This window comes from Lissotriton helveticus, chromosome 6, assembly GCF_964261635.1.
Source record: "Lissotriton helveticus chromosome 6, aLisHel1.1, whole genome shotgun sequence".
Taxonomy (NCBI): domain Eukaryota; kingdom Metazoa; phylum Chordata; class Amphibia; order Caudata; family Salamandridae; genus Lissotriton; species Lissotriton helveticus.
In genome coordinates, this window is record NC_136067.1 from 1299561883 (window position 1) to 1299577879 (window position 15997).

Here is a 15997-nt window from a genome sequence, read left to right on the forward strand (position 1 = left end):
GGCTGTGAGCTGTGAGGGCTGTGAGCTGTGTGGGCTGTGAGAGCTCTGTGGGCTGTGAGAGCTGTGTGGGCTGTGAGAGCTGTGTGGGCTGTGAGAGCTGTGTGGGCTGTGTGGGCTGTGAGAGCTGTGTGGGCTGTGAGAGCTGTTTGGGCTGTGAGAGCTGTGTGGGCTGTGAGAGCTGTGTGGGTTGTGAGGGCTGTGAGGCCTGTGAGAGCTATGTGACCTGTGACAGCTGTGTGGGCTGTGAGAGCTGTGTGGGCTGTGAGAGCTGTATGGGCTGTGAGAGCTGTGAGAGCTGTGTGGGATGTGAGCTGTGTGGACTGTGAGGGCTGTGTGAGCTGTGAGAGCTGTGTAGGTTGTGAGAGCTGTGTGGGCTGTGTGGGCTGTGAGAGCTGTGACAGCTGTGTGGGCTGTGAGAGCTGTGCGGGCTGTGAGAGCTGTGAGAGCTGTGTGGGCTGTGAAAGCTGTGTGGGCTGTGAGAGCTGTGTGGGCTGTGAGAGCTGTATGGGCTGTGAGAGCTGTGACAGCTCTGTGGGATGTGAGCTGTGTGGCCTGTGAGGTCTGTGTGAGCTGTGAGAGCTGTGTGGGTTGTGAGAGCTGTGTGGGCTGTGTGGGCTGTGAGAGCTGTGTGGGCTGTGAGAGCTGTGTGGGCTGTGAGAGTGTGGGCTGTGAGAGCTGTGTGGGCTGTGTGAGAGCTGTGTGGTCTGTGAGAGTGTGGGCTGTGTGGGCGGTGAGAGCTGTGAGAGATGTGTGGGCTGTGAGAGCTGTGTGGGCTGTGAGAGCTGTGTGGGCTGTGAGAGCTCTGTGGGCTGTGTGAGCTGTGAGAGCTGTGTGGGCTGTGAGCTGTGTGGGCTGTGAGCTGTGTGGGCTGTGAGCTGTGTGGGCTGTGAGAGCTGTGTGGGCTTTGAGAGCTGTGAGAGCTCTGTGGACTGTGAGAGCTGTGTGGGCCGTGAGAGCTGTGTGGGATGTGTGGGCTGTGAGAGCTGTGTGGGCTGTGAGAGCTGTGTGGGCTGTGAGAGCTGTGTGGGCTGTGAGGGCTGTGAGGCATGTGAGAGCTATGTGGGCTGTGAGAGCTGTGTGGGCTGTGAGAGCTGTATGGGCTGTGAGAGCTGTATGGGCTGTGAGAGCTGTGAGAGCTGTGTGGGATGTGAGCTGTGTGGGCTGTGAGGGCTGTGTGAGCTGTGAGAGCTGTGTGGGTTGTGAGAGCTGTGTGGGCTGTGAGAGCTGTGACAGCTGTGTGGGCTGTGAGAGCTGTGCGGGCTGTGAGAGCTGTGTGGGCTGTGAGAGTGTGGGCTGTGTGGGCTGTGAGATATGTGTGGGCTGTGAAAGCTGTGTGGGCTGTGTGGGCTTTGAGAGCTGTGTGGGCTGTGAAAGTTTTGTGGGCTGTGTGGGCTGTGAGGGCTGTGTGGGCTGTGAGGGCTGTGAGGGCTGTGAGGGCTGTGAGAGCTGTGTGGGCTGTGAGAGCTGTGTGTCCTGTGAGAGCTGTGAGAGCTCTGTGGGATGTGAGCTGTGTGGGCTGTGAGGGCTGTGTGGGCTGTGAGCTGTGAGGGCTGTGAGCTGTGTGGGCTGTGAGAGCTCTGTGGGCTGTGAGAGCTGTGTGGGCTGTGAGAGCTGTGTGGGCTGTGAGAGCTGTGTGGGCTGTGTGGGCTGTGAGAGCTGTGTGGGCTGTGAGAGCTGTGTGGGCTGTGAGAGCTGTGTGGGCTGTGAGAGCTGTGTGGGTTGTGAGGGCTGTGAGGCCTGTGAGAGCTATGTGACCTGTGACAGCTGTGTGGGCTGTGAGAGCTGTGTGGGCTGTGAGAGCTGTATGGGATGTGAGAGCTGTGAGAGCTGTGTGGGATGTGAGCTGTGTGGACTGTGAGCGCTGTGTGAGCTGTGAGAGCTGTGTAGGTTGTGAGAGCTGTGTGGGCTGTGTGGGCTGTGAGAGCTGTGACAGCTGTGTGGGCTGTGAGAGCTGTGCGGGCTGTGCGGGCTGTGTGGGCTGTGTGGGCTGTGAGAGCTGTGTGGGCTGTGAGAGCTGTGAGAGCTGTGTGGGCTGTGAAAGCTGTGTGGGCTGTGAGAGCTGTGTGGGCTGTGAGAGCTGTATGGGCTGTGAGAGCTGTGACAGCTCTGTGGGATGTGAGCTGTGTTGGCTGTGAGGTCTGTGTGAGCTGTGAGAGCTGTGTGGGTTGTGAGAGCTGTGTGGGCTGTGTGGGCTGTGAGAGCTGTGTGGGCTGTGAGAGCTGTGTGGGCTGTGAGAGTGTGGGCTGTGTGGGCTGTGAGAGCTGTGTGGGCTGTGTGAGAGCTGTGTGGTCTGTGAGAGTGTGGGCTGTGTGGGCGGTGAGAGCTGTGAGAGATGTGTGGGCTGTGAGAGCTGTGTGGGCTGTGAGAGCTGTGTGGGCTGTGAGAGCTCTGTGGGCTGTGTGAGCTGTGAGAGCTGTGTGGGCTGCGAGCTGTGTGGGCTGTGAGCTGTGTGGGCTGTGAGCTGTGTGGGCTGTGAGAGCTGTGTGGGCTGTGAGAGCTGTGAGAGCTCTGTGGACTGTGAGAGCTGTGTGGGCCGTGAGAGCTGTGTGGGATGTGTGGGCTGTGAGAGCTGTGTGGGCTGTGAGAGCTCTGTGGGCTGTGAGAGCTGTGTGGGCTGTGAGGGCTGTGAGGCATGTGAGAGCTATGTGGGCTGTGAGAGCTGTGTGGGCTGTGAGAGCTGTATGGGCTGTGAGAGCTGTATGGGCTGTGAGAGCTGTGAGAGCTGTGTGGGATGTGAGCTGTGTGGGCTGTGAGGGCTGTGTGAGCTGTGAGAGCTGTGTGGGTTGTGAGAGCTGTGTGGGCTGTGAGAGCTGTGACAGCTGTGTGGGCTGTGAGAGCTGTGCGGGCTGTGAGAGCTGTGTGGGCTGTGAGACTGTGGGCTGTGTGTGCTGTGAGATATGTGTGGGCTGTGAAAGCTGTGTGGGCTGTGTGGGCTGTGAGAGCTGTGTGGGCTGTGAAAGTTTTGTGGGCTGTGTGGGCTGTGAGGGCTGTGAGGGCTGTGTGGGCTGTGAGGGCTGTGAGGGCTGTGAGAGCTGTGTGGGCTGTGAGAGCTGTGTGTGCTGTGAGAGCTGTGAGAGCTGTGAGAGCTGTGAGAGCTCTGTGGGATGTGAGCTGTGTGGGCTGTGAGGGCTGTGTGAGCTGTGCGGGCTGTGAGAGCTGTGTGGGCTGTGAGAGTGTGGGCTGTGAGATCTGTGTGGGCTGTGAAAGCGGTGTGGGCTGTATGGGCTGTGAGAGCTGTGTGGGCTGTGAAAGTTTTGTGGGCTGTGTGGGCTGTGAGGGCTGTGAGGGCTGTGTGGGCTGTGAGGGCTGTGAGAGCTGTGAGAGCTGTGTGGGCTGTGAGAGCTGTGAGAGCTGTGTGGGCTGTGAGAGCTGTGAGAGCTGTATGGGCTGTGAGAACTGTGAGAGCTCTGTGGGATGTGAGCTGTGTGGGCTGTGAGGGCTGTGTGAGCTGTGAGAGCTGTGTGGGTTGTGAGAGCTGTGAGAGCTGTGTGGGTTGTGAGACCTGTGTGGGCTGTGAGAGTGTTGGCTGTGTGAGCTGTGAGAGCTGTGTGGGCTGTGAGAGCTGTGTGGGCTGTGAGAGCTGTATGGGCTGTGAGAGCTGTAAGAGCTGTGTGGGATGTGAGCTGTGTGAGGTGTGAGAGCTGTGTGGGCTGTGAGATCTGTGTGGGCTGTGAGCTGTGTTGGCTGTGAGCTGTGTGGGCTGTGAGAGCTGTGAGAGCTCTGTGGGCTGTGAGAGCTGTGTGGGCTGTGAGAGCTGTGTGGGCTGTGATAGCTGTGTGGGCTGTGAGAGCTGTGAGAGCTGTGTAGGATATGAGCTGTGTGGGCTGTGAGGGCTGTGTAAGCTGTGAGAGCTGTGTGGGTTGTGAGAGCTGTGTGGGCTGTGTGGGCTGTGAGAGCTGTGACAGCTGTGTGGGCTTTGAGTTCTGTGCGGGCTGTGAGAGCTGTGTGGGCTGTGAGAGTGTGGGGTGTGTGGGCTGTGAGAGCTGTGTGGGCTGTGAGAGCTGTGTGGGCTGTGAGAGTGTGGGCTGTGAGAGCTGTGAGAGCTGTGTGGGCTGTGTGGGCTGTGTGGGCTGTGAGAGCTGTGACAGCTGTGAGAGCTGTGACAGCTGTGTGGGCTGTGAGCTTTGTGGGCTGTGAGCTGTGTGGGCTGTGAGCTGTGTGGGCTGTGAGAGCTGTGAGAGCTCTGTGGGCTGTGAGACCTGTGTGGGCTGTGAGAGCTGTGTGGGCTGTGAGAGCTGTGAGAGCTTGTGGGCTGTGAGGGCTGTGAGGCCTGTGAGAGCAATGTGGGCTGTGAGAGCTGTGTGGGCTGTGAGAGCTGTGTGGGCTGTGAGAGCTGTATGGGCTGTGAGAGGTGTGAGAGCTGTGTGGGATGTGAGGTGTGTGGGCTGTGAGGGCTGTGTGAGCTGTGAGAGCTGTGTGGGTTGTGAGAGCTGTGTGGGCTGTGTGGGCTTTGAGAGCTGTGACAGCTGTGTGGGCTGTGAGAGCTGTGCGGGCTGTGAGAGCTGTGTGGGTGTTAGAGTGTGGGCTGTGTGGGCTGTGAGGGCTGTGAGAGCGGTGTGGGCTGTGAGAGCTGTGTGGGCTGTGAGAGCTGTGTGGGCTGTGAGAGCTGTTTGGGCTGTGTGGGCTGTGAGAGCTGTGTGGGCTGTGAAAGTTTTGTGGGCTGTGTTGGCTGTGAGAGCTGTGTGTGCTGTGAGAGCTGTGTGGGCTGTGAGTGCTGTGAGAGCTGTATGGGCTATGAGAGCTGTGAGAGCTATGTGGGATGTGAGCTGTGTGGGCTGTGAGGGCTGTGTGAGCTGTGAGAGCTGTGTGGGCTGTGAGAGCTGTGTGGGCTGTGAAAGCTGTGTGGGCTGTGAAAGCTGTGTGGGCTGTGAGAGCTGTGAGAGCTGTGAGAGCTGTGAGAGATGTGTGGGCTGTGAGAGCTGTACGGGCTGTGGGAGCTGTATGGGCTGTGAGAGCTCTGTGGGATGTGAGCTGTGTGAGGTGTGAGAGCTGTGTGGGCTGTGAGAGTTGTGTGGGCTGTGAGCTGTGTGGGCTGTGAGAGCTGTGTGGGCTGTGAGAGCTGTGTGGGCTGTGAGAGCTGTATGGGCTGTGAGAGCTGTGTGGGATATGAGCTGTGTGGGCTGTAAGGGATGTGTGAGCTGTGAGAGCTGTGTGGGTTGTGAGAGCTGTGGGGGCTGTGTGGGCTGTGAGAGCTGTGACAGCTGTGTGGGCTGTGAGAGCTATGCAGGCTGTGAGAGCTGTGTGGGCTGTGAGAGTGTGGGGTGTGTGGGCTGTGAGAGCTGTGTGGGCTGTGAGAGTATGGGCTGTGTGAGCTGTGTGAGCTGTGTGGGCTGTGTGGGCTGTGTGGGCTGTGAGAGCTGTGAGAGCTGTGTGGGCTGTGAGAGCTGTGTGGGCTTTAAAAGCTGTGTGGGCTGTGTGAGCTGTGTGGGCTGTGTGAGCTGTGTGGGCTGTGAGCTGTGTGGGCTGTGAGAGCTGTGAGAGCTCTGTGGGCTGTGAGACCTGTGTGGGCTGTGAGAGCTGTGTGGGCTGTGTGGGCTGTGAGAGCTGTGAGAGCTGTGAGAGCTGTGTGGGCTGTGAGAGCTGTGTGGGCTGTGAGGGCTGTGAGGCCTGTGAGAGCTATGTGGGCTGTGAGAGCTGTATGGGCTGTGAGAGCTGTGTGGGCTGTGAGAGCTGTATAGGCTTTGAGAGCTGTGAGAGCTGTGTGGTATGTGAGCTGTGTGGGCTGTGAGGGCTCTGTGAGCTGTTAGAGCTGTGTGAGCTGTGAGAGCTGTGTGGGCTGTGTGGGCTTTGAGAGCTGTGACAGCTGTGTGGGCTGTGAGAGCTGTGCGGGCTGTGAGAGCTGTGTGGGCTGTGAGAGCTGTGTGGGCTGTGTGGGCTATGAGAGCTGTGTGGGCTGTGAAAGTTTTGTGGGCTATGAGGGCTGTGGGGGCTGTGTGGGTTGTGAGGGCTGTGAGGCCTGTGAGAGCTGTGTGGGCTGTGTGGGCTGTGAGAGCTGTGAGAGCTGTATGGGCTGTGAGAGCTGTGAGAGCTCCGTGGGATGTGAGCTGTGTGGGCTGTGAGGGCTGTGTGAGCTGTGGGAGCTGTGTGGGCTGTGAGAGCTGTGTGGGCTGTGAGAGCCGTGTGGGCTGTGAGAGCTGTGTGGGCTGTGAGAGTGTGGGCTGTGTGGGCTGTGAGAGATGTGAGAGCTGTGAGAGCTGTGTGGGCTGTAAGAGCTGTGTGGGCTGTGAGAGCTGTATGGGCTGTGAGAGCTGTGAGAGCTGTGTGGGATGTGAGCTGTGTGAGGTGTGAGAGCTTTGTGGGCTGTGAGAGCTGTGTGGGCTGTGAGCTGTGTGGGCTGTGAGGCCTGTGAGAGCTGTGTGGGCTGTGAGAGCTCTGTGGGCTGTGAGAGCTCTGTGGGCTGTGAGAGCTGTGTGGGCTGTGAGAGCTGTGTGGGCTGTGAGAGCTGTGTGGGCTGTGAGAACTGTGTGGGATATGAGCTGTGTGGGCTGTGAGGGCTGTGTGAGCAGTGAGAGCTGTGTGGGTTGTGAGAGCTGTGTGGTCTGTGTGGGCTGTGAGAGCTGCGACAGCTGTGTGGGCTGTGAGAGCTGTGTGTGCTGTGAGAGCTGTGTGGGCTGTGAGAGCTGTGAGCTGTATGGGCTGTGAGAGCTGTGAGAGCTCTGTGGGATGTGAGTTGTGTGGGCTGTGAGGGCTGTGTGAGCTGTGAGAGCTGTGTGGGCTGTGAGAGTTGTGTGGGCTGTAAGAGCTGTGTGGGCTGTGAGAGCTGTGTGGGCTGTGAGAGTGTTGGCTGTGTGGGCTGTGAGAGCTGTGAGAGCTGTGAGGGCTGTGAGAGCTGTGTGGGCTGTGAGAGCTGTATGGGCTGTGAGAGCTGTGTGGGATGTGAGCTGTGTGAGGTGTGAGAGCTGTGTGGGCTGTGAGAGCTGTGTGGGCTGTGAGCTGTGTGGGCTGTGAGCTGTTTGGGCTGTGAGAGCTGTGAGAGCTCTGTGGGCTGTGAGAGCTGTGTGGGCTGTGAGAGCTGTGTGGGCTGTGAGAGCTGTATGGGCTGTGAGAGCTGTGTGGGATATGAGCTGTGTGGGCTGTGAGGGCTGTATGAGCTGTGAGAGCTGTGTGGGTTGTGAGAGCTGTGTGGGTTGTGTGGGCTGTGAGAGCTGTGACAGCTGTGTGGGCTGTGAGAGCTGTGTGGGATATGAGCTGTGTGGGCTGTGAGGGCTGTGTGAGCTGTGAGAGCTGTGTGGGTTGTGAGTGCTGTGTGGGCTGTGTGGGCTGTGAGAGCTGTGACAGCTGTGTGGGCTGTGAGAGCTGTGCGGGCTGTGAGAGCTGTATGGGCCGTGAGAGTGTGGGGTGTGTGGGCTGTGAGAGCTGTGTGGGCTGTGAGAGCTGTGTGGGCTATGAGAGCTGTGTGGGCTGTGTGAGCTGTGACAGCTGTGTGGGCTGTGAGAGCTGTGAGAGCTGTGTGGGCTGTGAGAGCTGTGTGGGCTGTGAGAGCTGCGTGGGCTGTGAGAGCTGTGTGGGCTGTGAGAGCTGTATGGGCTGTGAGAGCTGTGTGGGCTGTGAGAGCTGTGTGGGATGTGAGCTGTGTGAGGTGTGAGAGCTGTGTGAGGTGTGAGAGCTGTGTGGGCTGTGAGAGCTGTGTGGGCTTTGAGCTGTGTGGGCTGTGAGCTGTGTAGGCTGTGAGAGCTGTGAGAGCTCTGTGGGCTGTGAGAGCTGTGTGGGCTGTGAGAGCTGTGTGGACTGTGAGCGCTGTATGGGCTGTGAGAGCTGAGAGAGCTGTGTGGGATATGAGCTGTGTGGGCTCTGAGGGCTGTGTGAGCTGTGAGAGCTGTGTGGGTTGTGAGAGCTGTGTGGGTTGTGAGAGCTGTGACAGCTGTGTGGGCTGTGAGAGCTGTGCGGGCTGTGAGAGCTGTGTGGGCTGTGAGAGTGTGGGGTGTGTGGGCTGTGAGAGCTGTGTGGGCTGTGAGAGCTGTGTGGGCTGTGAGAGTGTGGGCTGTGTGGGCTGTGAGAGCTGTGAGAGCTGTGAGAGCTGTGTGGGCTGTGAGAGCTGTGTGGACTGTGAGAGCTGTGTGGGCTGTGTGAGCTGTGACAGCTGTGTGGGCGGTGAGCTGTGTGGGCTGTGAGCTGTGTGGGCTGTGAGAGCTGTGAGAGCTCTGTGGGCTGTGAGACCTGTGTGGGCTGTGAGACCTGTGTGGGCTGTGTGGGCTGTGAGAGCTGTGTGGGCTGTGAAAGCTGTGTGGGCTGTGGGAGCTGTATGGGCTGTGAGGGCTGTGAGGCCTGTGAGAGCAATGTGGGCTGTGAGGGCTGTGTGGGCTTTGAGAGCTGTGTGGGCTGTGAGAGCTGTATGGGCTGTGAGAGCTGTGTGGGATGTGAGGTGTGTGGGCTGTGAGGGTTGTGTGAGCTGTGAGAGCTGTGTGGGTTGTGAGAGCTGTGTGAGCTGTGTGGGCTGTGAGAGCTGTGACAGCTGTGTGGGCTGTGAGAGCTGTGTGAGCTTTGAGAGCTGTGTGGGCTGTGAAAGTTTTGTGGGCTGTGAGGGCTATGAGGGATGTGAGAGCTGTGTGTGCTGTGTGGGCTGTGAGAGCTGTACGGGCTGTGAGAGCTGTGAGAGCTCTGTGGGATGTGAGCTGCGTGGGCTGTGTGGGCTGTGAGGGCTGTGAGAACTGTGTGGGCTGTGAAAGCTGTGTGGGCTGTGAAAGCTGTGTGGGCTGTGAGAGTGTGCGCTGTGTGGGCTGTGAGAGCTGTGTGGCCTGTGAGAGATGTGTTGGCTGTGAGAGCTGTATGGGCTGTGAGAGCTGTGAGAGCTGTGTGGGATGCGAGCTGTGTGAGGTGTTAATGCTGTGTGGGCTGTGAGAGCTGTGTGGGCTGTGAGCTGTGTGGGCTGTGAGCTGTGTGGGCTCTGAGCTGTGTGGGCTGTGAGAGCTGTGAGAGCTCTGTGGGCTGTGAGAGCTGTGTGGGCTGTGAGAGCTGTGTGGGCTGTGAGAGCTGTATTGGCTGTGAGAGCTGTGAGAGCTGTGTGGGATATGAGCTGTGTGGGCTGTGAGGGCTGTGTGAGCTGTGAGATCTGTGTGGGTTGTGAGAGCTGTGGGGGCAGTGTGGGCTGTGAGAGCTGTGACAGCTGTGTGGGCTGTGAGAGCTGTGCGGGCTGTGAGAGCTGTGTGGGCTGTGAGAGTGTGGGGTGTGTGGGCTGTGAGAGCTGTGTGAGCTGTGAGAGCTGTGTGGGCTGTGAGAGTGTGGGCTGTGTGGGCTGTGAGAGCTGTGAGAGCTGTAAGGTCCGTGAGAGCTGTGTGGGCTGTGAGAGCTGCGTGGGCTGTTTGAGCTGTGAGAGCCGTGTGGGCTGTGAGAGCTGTGTGGGCTGTGAGCTGTGTGGGCTGTGAGCTGTGTGGGCTGTGAGCTGTGAGACCTGTGTGGGCAGTGAGAGCTGTGTGGGCTGTGTGGGCTGTGAGAGCTGTGTCGGCTGTGAGAGCTGTGTGGGCTGTGAGAGCTGTGTGGGCTGTGATGGCTGTGAGGCCTGTGAGAGCTATGTGGGCTGTGAAAGCTGTGTGGGCTGTGAGAGCTGTGTGGGCTGTGAGAGCTGTATGGGCTGTGAGAGCTTTGAGGGCTGTGTGGTATGTGAGCTGTGTGGGCTGTGAGGGCTGTGTGAGCTGTGAGAGCTGTGTGGGTTGTGAGAGCTGTGTGGGCTGTGTGGGCTTTGAGAGCTGTGACAGCTGTGTGGGCTGTGAGAGCTGTGCAGGCTGTGAGAGCTGTGTGGGCTGTGAGAGTCTGGGCTGTGTGGGCTGTGAGAGCTGTGAGAGCTGTGTGGGCTGTGAGAGCTGTGTGGGCTGTGAGAGCTGTGTGGGCTGTGAGAGCTGTGTGGGCTGTGTGGGCTATGAGAGCTGTGTGGGCTGTTAAAGTTTTGTGGGCTGTGAGGGCTGTGAGGGCTGTGAGGGCTGTGTGGGTTGTGTGGGTTGTGAGGGCTGTGAGGCCTGTGAGAGCTGTGTGGGCTGTGAGAGCTGTGTGTGCTGTGAGAGCTGTGTGGGCTGTGAGAGCTGTATGGGCTGTGAGAGCTGTGAGAGCTGTGTGGGATGCGAGCTGTGTGAGGTGTTAAAGCTGTGTGGGCTGTGAGAGCTGTGTGGGCTGTGAGCTGTGTGGGCTGTGAGCTGTGTGGGCTGTGAGCTGTGTGGGCTGTGAGAGCTGTGAGAGCTCTGTGGGCTGTGAGAGCTGTGTGGGCTGTGAGAGCTGTGTGGGCTGTGAGAGCTGTGTGGGCTGTGAGAGCTGTATTGGCTGTGAGAGCTGTGAGAGCTGTGTGGGATATGAGCTGTGTGGGCTGTGAGGGCTGTGTGAGCTGTGAGAGCTGTGTGGGTTGTGAGAGCTGTGGGGGCAGTGTGGGCTGTGAGAGCTGTGACAGCTGTGTGGGCTGTGAGAGCTGTGCGGGCTGTGAGAGCTGTGTGGGCTGTGAGAGTGTGGGGTGTGTGGGCTGTGAGAGCTGTGTGAGCTGTGAGAGCTGTGTGGGCTGTGAGAGTGTGGGCTGTGTGGGCTGTGAGAGCTGTGAGAGCTGTAAGGTCCATGAGAGCTGTGTGGGCTGTGAGAGCTGCGTGGGCTGTTTGAGCTGTGAGAGCTGTGTGGGCTGTGAGAGCTGTGTGGGCTGTGAGCTGTGTGGGCTGTGAGCTGTGTGGGCTGTGAGCTGTGAGACCTGTGTGGGCAGTGAGAGCTGTGTGGGCTGTGAGAGCTGTGTGGGCTGTGAGAGCTGTGTGGGCTGTGAGAGCTGTGTGGGCTGTGATGGCTGTGAGGCCTGTGAGAGCTATGTGGGCTTTGAAAGCTGTGTGGGCTGTGAGAGCTGTGTGGGCTGTGAGAGCTGTATGGGCTGTGAGAGCTTTGAGGGCTGTGTGATATGTGAGCTGTGTGGGCTGTGAGGGCTGTGTGAGCTGTGAGAGCTGTGTGGGTTGTGAGAGCTGTGTGGGCTGTGTGGGCTTTGAGAGCTGTGACAGCTGTGTGGGCTGTGAGAGCTGTGCGGGCTGTGAGAGCTGTGTGGGCTGTGAGAGTCTGGGCTGTGTGGGCTGTGAGAGCTGTGAGAGCTGTGTGGGCTGTGAGAGCTGTGTGGGCTGTGAGAGCTGTGTGGGCTGTGAGAGCTGTGTGGGCTGTGTGGGCTATGAGAGCTGTGTGGGCTGTTAAAGTTTTGTGGGCTGTGAGGGCTGTGAGGGCTGTGAGGGCTGTGTGGGTTGTGTGGGTTGTGAGGGCTGTGAGGCCTGTGAGAGCTGTGTGGGCTGTGAGAGCTGTGTGTGCTGTGAGAGCTGTGTGGGCTGTGAGAGCTGTGAGAGCCGTATGGTCTGTGAGAGCTGTGAGAGCTCTGTGGGATGTGAGCTGTGTGGGCTGAGAGGGCTGTGTGAGCTGTGAGAGCTGTGTGGGCTGTGAGAGCTGTGTGGGCTGTGAGAGCTGTGTGGGCTGTGAGAGTGTGGGCTGTGTGGGCTGTGAGAGCTGTGAGAGCTGTGTGGGCTGGGAGAGCTGTGTGGGCTGGGAGAGCTATATGGGCTGTGAGAGCTGTGAGAGCTGTGTGGGATGTGAGCTGTGTGAGGTGTGAGAGCTTTGTGGGCTGTGAGAGCTTTGTGGGCTGTGAGAGCTGTGTGGGATGTGAGCTGTGTGGGCTGTGAGGCCTGTGAGAGCTGTGTGGGCTGTGAGAGCTCTGTGGGCTGTGAGAGCTGTGTGGGCTGTGAGAGCTGTGTGGGCTGTGAGAGCTGTGTGGGCTGTGAGCTGTATGGGCTATGAGAGCTGTGAGAGCTGTGTGGGATATGAGCTGTGTGGGCTGTGAGGGCTGTGTGAACAGTGAGAGCTGTGTGGGTTGTGAGAGCTGTGTGGGCTGTGTGGGCTGTGCGGGCTGTGAGAGCTGTGTGGGCTGTGAGAGTGTGGGGTGTGTGGGCTGTGAGAGCTGTGTGGGTTGTGAGAGCTGTGACAGCTGTGTGGGCTGTGAGAGCTGTGCGGGCTGTGAGAGCTGTGTGGGCTGTGAGAGTGTGGGGTGTGTGGGCTGTGAGAGCTTTGTGGGCTGTGAGAGCTGTGTGGGCTGTGAGAGTGTGGGCTGTGTGGGCTGTGAGAGCTGTGAGAGCTGTGTGGGCTGTGAGAGCTGTGTGAGCTGTGTGGGCTGTGAGAGCTGTGTGGGCTGTGAGCTGTGTGGGCTGTGAGAGCTCTGTGGGCTGTGAGAGCTATGTGGGCTGTGAGAGCTGTGTGGGCTGTGTGGGCTGTGAGAGCTGTGTGGGCTGTGAGAGCTGTGTGAGTTGTGAGAGCTATGTGGGCTGTGAGAGCTGTGTGGGCTGTGGGAGCTGTGTGGGCTGTGAGAGCTATGTGGGCTGTGAGAGCTGTGTGGGCTGTGAGAGCTGTGTGGGATGTGAGAGCTGTGTGGGCTGTGAGAGCTGTGTGGGCTGTGAGAGCTGTGTGGGCTATGAGAGCTGTGAGAGCTGTGTGGGCTATGAGAGCTGTGTGGGCTGTGAGAGCTGTGTGGACTGTGAGGGCTGTGTGGGCTGTGAAAGCTATGTGTGCTGTGAGAGCTGTGTGGGCTGTGAGAGCTGTGTGGGCTGTGAGAGCTGTGTGGGCTGTGAGAGCTGTAAGGGCTTTGAGAGCTGTGTGGGCTGTGAGGGCTGTGTGGGCTATGAGAGATATGTGGCTGTGAGGGCTGTGTGAGCTGTGAGAGCTGTGTGGGCTGTGAGAGCTGTGTGGGCATTAATGTCAAACATTGCGCAAGCGGCTTGTAAATATGTCAATGAAAACATTACACTATCTCTATACCAGCATTAATGTCAAACATTGCACAAGAGGCTTGTAAATATGCCAATGAAAACATTACACTATCTCTATACCAGCATTAATGTCAAACATTGCGCAAGCGGCTTGTAAATATGCCAATGAAACTATTACACTATCTCTATATCAGCATTAATGTCAAACATTGCACAAGCGGCTTGTAAATATGCCAATGAAACCATTACACTATCTCTATACCAGCATTAATGTCAAACATTGCGCAAGCGGCTTGTAAATATGCCCCTCTTTATCTTATATTCCAGCATTGAATCCAAGCATAAAAAAACAATTAAAAAAAAGTCTACCTTATAAACTAAAAAATACAAACTGTAAGCACACACAGCTAACATTATGGAAAAAGGTAAAAAAAATAATTCCTTAATTCAAACAGACACTCACTGTGATCCTTGTCAAAAATCTTTAAGCCACACATGTTATCAAAAAACATTTAGCATGGTAAATCATTTTACACACAGAGCACAACCCATTTAAATGAACACTACACTACAATGCAGAAACCTGACTCATTTTCAAAATACAACAGGAATGAAGCCCAATATGCTTGTTATGCTTCCCAATACTGCAAACAGCACTCTCTCTATATTACTCACCTTTAAAATCGCTTTTGAAAATATAGAACAGTGTCAAACACACAGCAGATTTTCTTAAACAGAATCTCTGAAATGCACCTCAGACACTGAAACCAGAAATGGCAAACTTTCCCACTCATTCTTCACACATATTTCAGGTTTTAAGCAATGAAATCTCCTCCCACACTATTTCAAAACTAAACTAACATTTCAATTGGTTCTACATTCCCACAATTTCAAACTCACATAATATTCACCCATCCCCCTAGTGCTCATTCAACCTGTCACCATGGTAACTCCCACCTAAGGAAGAACAGAGTTTAAAAGTTCATTATAGTTTGTTGCAAATGAATCCACCAAGGTTGTTAGAGCTTTCAAAATAACAGCTAATCATGTGCAATGTTCCTTTCAATGACCTTTTCTGAACCAATAGAATTGCTTCTTTTAAAAAACAAAACTATGCACCCTAATATGCTCTTTTCCATTTTCAGAAAGCACCAATCATTTCTTAAGCTTCAAGTGCAGTGAATGTCCTCCTCTTTTTTTCTACAATGCAAGCTTTCCAACTGCCATTTCATTTACAGCCCTCATCTGAGTACAACCAGACCTGCCTTGAAGATGCCTTCAGTATGGTTTGTAGGACACAGTTTTGTATTCTGGTCTAAAAGGTATGCAACAAACAGAGGAATTTTAAACCTTGATTTACCAAATGTGGATATTTTATGGATTGGCCAGAGAGGATTGAGATGTCACCAATTGATACCATTGGTGAAATCCTTCATGCATCTCCCACATCCTGACCTTATAATTGTGCACTGTGGTGGAAATGACTTATGCACTTTGACTGGGGTTGGTCTGGAAATGCTATTGAAGGACATCTTTGGACAATTGATGTCACTTTTTCCTCAAACTGCCTTTGTCTATTCCAATATATGCCAAAGACAAAAATGGAATTGGTCCAATCAATTTTGTCCACAGATTGAGAAAGCAAGGAAACATGTAAATAAATCTGTTTCTGCATACATGAGAGACTATGGAATGGGTTGTATATACCACAACAACTTGCGTTACAACATGCAAGGCATCTATAGGACAGATGGTGTACATTTCACTGATGAAGGGAACATAGTCTATCTCTGTAACATCAGACTCTGCATTGGTACTTACTTGTAGGTACCCAAAAAAACACATTGAACACAACGGCTCTTTTTAGAGCCAACTAACATGTAAACACTCAAATATAATTTTTAACTTTATTTTTTGTATACATTTTTACAGAGGTCCGCGCACCGAGCACTCACCGAGCACTTCCCGTGCGTGGACCTATCGTGTTCTCTGTTATTTTTTTTTTAAAAAAACATTATTTTTAACCTTAGGAGTCCTTGAACGACCCCCTGAGAAGGCATAAGGGGTCAGGGACACTCTACCCTACCCCCTTCCCACGTTTTTAAGTTATATTTTTCACTCTCTTCTGAAACCACAAAATGGCGGCGATAGGGTTCGCGCACCGTGCATTTACCGAGCACTCACGGTGTGCAGACCAAGTGCAATTAAAAAAAATAAAAATAAAATAAAACTAAATGGAAATGGACATCGTCTCTTCTGTAGATACCTTGTATGTTGTAATGCAAGTTATTGTGGTGTATTGAATCCATACTATAGTCTTTCAGGAAAGCAGAAACAGATTTGTTCACATGATTCCTTCCTTTCTCAATTTGTGGTCAGAATTGGCGTAGGGGATCATGAGTTCCTACTCTGGTGAAACACACTTGCTGTTCTATATACTTACTTATGTTGTAAACTAGTGCATCAGAGACAGTCAGTGACAGAAAGGATACAGGACATGAAGAACACAAAATTGTATCACTTTGCTACTACCTCATAAATTACATTGAAATAAGTATAATTTTCAAAACAATTTTTATTTACTAAATTAAAATTTATTTATTAGAATTTTAAAAATTTAAAAGAACTTGTAGGATTTCTTCAACAGAAATTTCATCCATCAAAGTGTCTTGAAAATGATTTGTCAAACTCGACAACGTCTACACATTCCATTAATTCCATATCTAGTGTTTCATCAAAAAAATCTGCCATGGTATCTGCTTCATGTTCTTCTTGATTTGTTTCATCCATAGGATCAATATACACCTCAGAATAAGTTGCCTCAGTAAACGTTGCTGTTATTTCACAGAAGATGTTGGTAGGCTCCTCATTTTCATTCATCATTTTATGTTAGTGTACTATTAAAAGAAAGAGAAACAGCGCTTACTGCATGATTTCCTGCTCTGGTGAGACACACTTGCTGTTCTTTAAACTTACTTATGTTGCAATCTTCTGCATCAGAGACAGACAGTGAGAGAAAGGATGTAGGACATGAAGAAGAGATGTCAAATACACATTTAAGAAAATTTTGGGGAAGAACAGAAGTATTTATGAGTAAACTTACTATGTAACACAACAAATTATCAGTTTGCTACTACCTCATAAATTACATTTAGTTAAGTATAAATTCTCATACAATATTTATTTACTAAATTTAAATTTATTGTTGGGAATGATCGTCTAAGATTACATCATCAGCAATGTCAATATTGAAAATCTCCCAAAAAGAATCCTCAAACTCAATGAACTCCAAAGCTTCCATTAAATCT